Source organism: Onychostoma macrolepis, chromosome 25 (genome assembly GCF_012432095.1).
Source record: "Onychostoma macrolepis isolate SWU-2019 chromosome 25, ASM1243209v1, whole genome shotgun sequence".
In the NCBI taxonomy this organism is placed as follows: Eukaryota; Metazoa; Chordata; class Actinopteri; order Cypriniformes; family Cyprinidae; genus Onychostoma; species Onychostoma macrolepis.
In genome coordinates, this window is record NC_081179.1 from 23,537,610 (window position 1) to 23,544,000 (window position 6,391).

The following is a 6,391-nucleotide window of genomic DNA, read 5'->3' on the forward strand; positions in this document are numbered from 1 at the left end:
CTTTAACCATTTCCCACCATAGTGCTAGTGTCTCATAGATGCCCTGGAGAGTTTGCCATTGACTAAACTGAGCATTGAGCTTTCTGCTTTACAACACCACATGCATTGCTACAGAGAAAAAAGTAAAACAGGAAGTTAAGGGTCAAGAGCCCAACTAAAGCAAACACTGATCTCCATGATGGTGGCATCATTTTAACCAATAAAACCTCAACATCTGATCCTCTTTAATTCTGAATAACAGCAGGTGTTCATCACTAATGCACAATCATCATTTAATTAGTCACTTAATTATCTCATTAACTTTAACTCTTTGAGGACTTCGGATTTGACTTGCTTGTGACTTGAAAGGAATGAATTGGCTCTTCCTCTGGTAAAATCAGCTGCTGAGTTCATGGGTGGAATAAACATATGGCAGGACTTTTACTTTCTGACCCCTGGATTGTCCACCTCTGCATTAACTCTATTGTTAGTAGGAAACAGTTCATCACTGTAAAACCCAACAAGTTAGGGTAACAAACCTTTTGAGTAAACCAATAACCTTAAAACATTTAAGTTTTTAAAACTAACAATTATGAGTGCTCTGAACTTATTTCAGTCAGACATCTACAGAAGATCTTATTGAGAATTAACTAAGGTTTAGATGTTGATTTATTTTCAATTGAAGTAACCATGTTAGAGATCAGTGTCTGCTTTAGTTGGGCTCTTGACCCTTGATTTCTGTGCAGTATTGGGTAAGTTACTTTCAAAAAGTAATTAATTATAGTTACTAATTACATCATCAATATTGTATTTAAATTACTTTATTGATTACTCTTTCTGAAAAGTAACTTAGTTATACAATAAGTCAATTCAAGTCAAGCCAATTTGAGTCAAACATAGAATAGTTTAGCCTTTTAGATTTAACACAACTTTAATACTTAAACATTTTTATAAAAAATGTTAACCTTCTTTGGTTAACAAATATAAATGCTCTGCAAAATATCTGAATAACAAAAAAGCTTAAAAGTTAAACAATACATTTCAGTTTGGTAAGATGTTCATGAAAAGCCCAACTACACTGTAAAACCCAACAAGTTAGGGTAACTCAAAAGTTTGAGGAAACTGATTGCCTTAAAACATTTAAGTTTTTTAAAACTAATAGTGATGAGTACTCTGAACTTATTTCAGTTGAGTTCACTAAAATAAGATATACATTGCAGTTAAGTAATTAAGTGATTAATTAAGTGCTGATTGAGCATTAGTGATGAACACCTGCTGTTAACAAACAGAATCACTGACAGAAAGAGAAACACAAGAACTACAACTGACTTTAGACACATGCTTAGATGAAATCAACTGAAATAAAATGCATTAAATCTCAAAATCTGATTAAACAACCCCACAAACAGCATCAGCAGCTCCACTTATTAATAACCAGACTGACTTTATTTCTGTCAGACATCTACAGAAGATCTTATTGAGAATTAACTAAGGTTTAGATGTTGATTTATTGTTTCATTTGAAGTAACCATGTTAGAGATCAGTGTCTGCTTTAGTTGGGCTCTTGAGCCTTGACTTCTGTGTTGGTAGTTTTTTTTGTTTTCTCTTTTGGTTGTTGTGACCATGTGTTTTTCAAACTTATTTGTTACAACTCAAAAGCCCAGAGAAAGTGATCAGTAGTTGGTTGTTATATATTTATAATGACAGTCATCTATTAGTGAGCTGATCTCATTGAGAATAAACACAACTCATTGTGTGTTTAATCTCTGGTTAAATTAATGTATTGATTACAGTAAAAGCGATTCTAAGAGCCACTGGTTCTGTGACCGTCAGTTAATATAAAGGACTTTCTAAACAGTTTGTCCACAAAAAGTTTTAATTTACGGAAGCAATTAGACTCACACAGACATCAAGAATCAGCTTATGAACCTCAACAATGGTGACCATTAAAACAAATAATAATAATTTTACAATGCATGCTGGGTACTAGCATAGTACAAAACTCATCCATGGCTCCCAGCATGCATAGCTGCATGATTTAAAAAAAAAAACATTTTTAATGGTCACCATTGTTGAGGTTCACAAGCTGGTTCTTGATGTCTGTGTGAGTCTAATTGCTACCATAGATTAAAACTTTTTGTGGACAAACTGTTTGGAAAGTCCTTTATATTAACTGACTATCACAGAAACAGTGGCTCTTAGAATTGCTTTTACTATAATCAATATGCTCATTCAATCAGAAATTAGACACGATGAATCTATGTTAAATCTCTATGAGATCAGCTCACTAATAGATGATTGTCATTATAAATATATAACAACCAACTACTGATCATTTCCTCCGGGCTTTTGAGTTATAACAAACATGTTTGAAGAACACGTGGTTACAACAGCCAGAGAAAAAGAAGAAACAGAACTACTAACACAGAAGTCAAGGGTCAAGAGCCCAACTAAATCAGACACTGATCTCTAACATGGTTACTTCAATTGAAACAATAAATCAACATCTAAACCTTAGTTAATTCTCAATAAGATCTTCTGTAGATATCAGTCTGGTTATTAATAAGTGGAGCTGGTGATGCTGTTTGTGGGGTTGTTTAATCAGATTCTGAGATTTAATGCATTTTATTTCAGTTGATTTCATCTAAGCATGTGTCTAAAGTCAGTTGTAGTTCTTGTGTTTCTCTTTTCTTCAGTGATTCTGTTTGTTAAAAGCAGGTCACTTAATTACTTAACTGCAATGTATATCTTATTTTAGTGAACTCAACTGAAATAAGTTCAGAGTACTCATCACTATTAGTTTTAAAAACTTAAAAGTTTTAAGACAATAAGTTTCATCAAATGGTTTGAGTTATCCTAACTTGGGTTTTTAAGGCAATTGGTTTACTCAAACGGTTTGAGTTACCGTGACTTGTTGGGCATATATCTTATTTAGTAAACTCAACTGAAATAAGTTCAGAGTACTCATAACTATTAGTTTTAAAAACTTAAACCGTTTGAGGAAACTTATTGTCTTAAAATATTTGAGTTAACCTAACTTGTCAGGTTTTTAAGGCAATCGGTTTACTCAATCGGTTTGAGTTACCCTAACTGTTAGGTTTTACAGTGTAGGTCAGCTCATGTTTGATCAGTTTAGCCTTCTCAAATCATCTCGACTTGCCTAAAATAAAATCTATAGATATACTAAAACAGTTCAAGCATATAATCATGTTTAAACGTTAAACCTGCACTATAATAATAATGTGTGCTAGCCTATATCCAAGTTTGCGGAGAGTGGAAGCTAAAGCGCTCTGCAGGACACGGAGGCACCAGGGAAATCACTTGCATTTTTACCGCGGTCAAGCCAGCCGCAGTTCAGAAAAACACGGTCAAGCCAGCCGCGAATGGAATTGTGGTGCGCGCGTATTACTATGATTACGGTAATTGCAGGACTAACACAGAGGAAACGCTTTCAGAGCGCTTTTCATTCTAGACACCCAGAATTGAGATATATAATTACATTTTGGGGATTTTTTTGTTTTTGTACATCTGCTTTCATATTCGTGTTTTTATTGGTCTGTTTGACGTTTCTGTTTTAAGCCTACTATATTCTTCTACCTTTCAAATCATTGCAAGATTCGTAGAAAAGGAGATATGGGTCATTAATCGATTTGGAGGGGTATTAAGACCCGTTTCTAATAAGTAGAAGAAATGAATGGTCAATTATTATAGGGGACATCCCACACACCTCATATGAAACCATTTTACTGCAGCTTTTTCAAGATATGGTACATTATTACATTTTAGAGAGCTATAAAGACCTCATTTCTAATAAGTAGAAGAAATGAATGGTCCATTCTTATAGGGACGTCCCATACTATATGCACACCTCATATGAAACCATTTTACTGCAGCGTTTTTGAGATATGGGACATTATTGCATTTTAGAGGGCTATAAAGACCTCATTTCTAATAACTAGAAGAAATGAATAGTCCATTCTTATAGGGACGTTCCATACTATATGCACACCTCACATGAAACCATTTTACTGCAGCGTTTTTGAGATATGGGACATTATTGCATTTTAAAGGGCTTTAAAGACCCCATTTCTAATAAGTAGAAGAAATGATTGGTCAGTTCTTATATGGGAAGTCCCATACTATATGCACACCTCATATGAGACCATTTTACTGCAGCGTTTTCAAGATAAGGTACATTATTACATTTTAGAGAGCTATAAAGACTCCATTTCTAATAAGTAGAAGAAATGAATGGTCCATTCTTATAGGGGACGTCCCATACTATATGCACACCTCATATGAAACCGTTTTACTGCAGCTTTTTCAAGATATGGGACATTATTACATTTTAGAGGGCTATGAAGACCTCATTTCTAATAAGTACACAAAAGGATTGGTCAGTTCTTATACGTGATGTCCCATACTATATGCACACCTCATATGAGACCATTTTACTGCAGCGTTTTCAAGATAAGGTACATTATTACATTTTAGAGAGCTATAAAGACCCCATTTCTAATAAGTAGAAGAAATGAATGGTCCATTCTTATAGGGGACGTCCCATACTATATGCACACCTCATATGAAACCGTTTTACTGCAGCTTTTTCAAGATATGGTACATTATTAGATTTTAAAGAGCTATAAAGACCCCATTTCTAATAAGTAGAAGAAATGAATGGTCCATTCTTATAGGGACGTCCCATACTATATGCACACCTCATATGAAACCGTTTTACTGCAGCTTTTTAAGATATGGTACATTATTACATTTTAGAGGGCTATGAAGACCTCATTTCTAATAAGTACACAAAAGGATTGGTCAGTTCTTATACGTGATGTCCCATACTATATGCACACCTCATATGAAACCATTTTACTGCAGCGTTTTTGAGATATGGGACATTATTGCATTTTAAAGGGCTTTAAAGACCCCATTTCTAATAAGTAGAAGAAATTAATAGTCCATTCTTATAGGGACGTCCCATACTATATGCACACCTGATATGAAACCATTTTACTGCAGCGTTTTTGAGATATGCGACATTATTCGAATTAGGGGGGTATTAAGACCCCGTTTCTAATAAGTAGAAGAAATGAATGGTCAGTTCTTATAGAGGACATCCCACACTATACGCACACCTGATATGAAACCATTTTACTGCAGTGTTTTTGAGATATGGGACATTATTGCATTTTAGAGAGCTATAAAGACCCCATTTCTAATAAGTAGAAGAAATGAACAGTCAGTTCTTATAGAGGACATGCCACACTTATACGCACACCTGATATGAAACCATTTTACTGCAGCGTTTTCGGGATATGGCACATCACTCGATTTAGAAGACTATGTGTACTGGACATAGCATGCATCTGAATACAACAAATACAACAAATTGCTATTTAAACAAATAAGTAGATCCACTGACTATTTTTAAAAGGCACATAATACATGAGGGTACCCAATCCTGTTTCAGTAGATACCTTCTTGCAGAGTTCAGTGTCAGTCCTGCTCCAACAAACCTGCCTGTAACTATCTAATGTTCCTGACTCATAATTCGATTAGGTTTAGAGCTGAACTTTTAGTGAGATCTCTAGAAGCAAGACTGGGCATACTCTATGATCCATCCATGCTCCAAACTGCTACAGAGCAAAGACTCCATATTAGGTGTTCCGACAGTGTGTATAGTGTGACAGTTCTGACAGTGTGTGACTTCATTTTAGCTGTGCTGATAGAGTAGGAGGTGCCTTGCATGCAAAGGCCATTATTTTTATCTACATATTTAAATTGATGTTTATATGAGCCTCAAAATTGGAGAAATAATGTACTGTCTTTAAGAATTTTTGTATTTGAATGTATGCAACTTCAAACTGCCACAGTACTTCTCATTAGGTGTGCTGAAATAGTAGGAGGTACTTTGGAAGAATTAGCCTTGTTCTACTTATTTGAAATAATATTTCTAGTTTTCAATACTGGATTTTTTTTTTCTTTGACTTTGAACTCGAAATTGCTACAGTAAAATGTTTGTTCCATAAAATAATGTCCCATAAAGGGTGCAGATAGTATGGGAGGTCCCTTATAAGAATTAATTGTTGATTTTTTTTTTTTTACTTATTAGAAAGCATAAATGTACAGTTTTATAATTCTATAATTGAAAAAAAATAGCATGCTCTTTAAAAATGATACAGTAAAATGTTTTCTTAACACAGGCAGTGTGTTAAAATTTAACACACTAATGTGTCATAAATCACATGATTTGTGTCATAGATATGCTATTCTTAACTAGTTAAAATGAATGCAATACATATATATATATATATATATATATTAAAACTTGACTGCTACATTTACACCAAGTCAATTTTCACATGTGATTTGAATACTGAACATTAATAATACAAAAGTAGTTCAC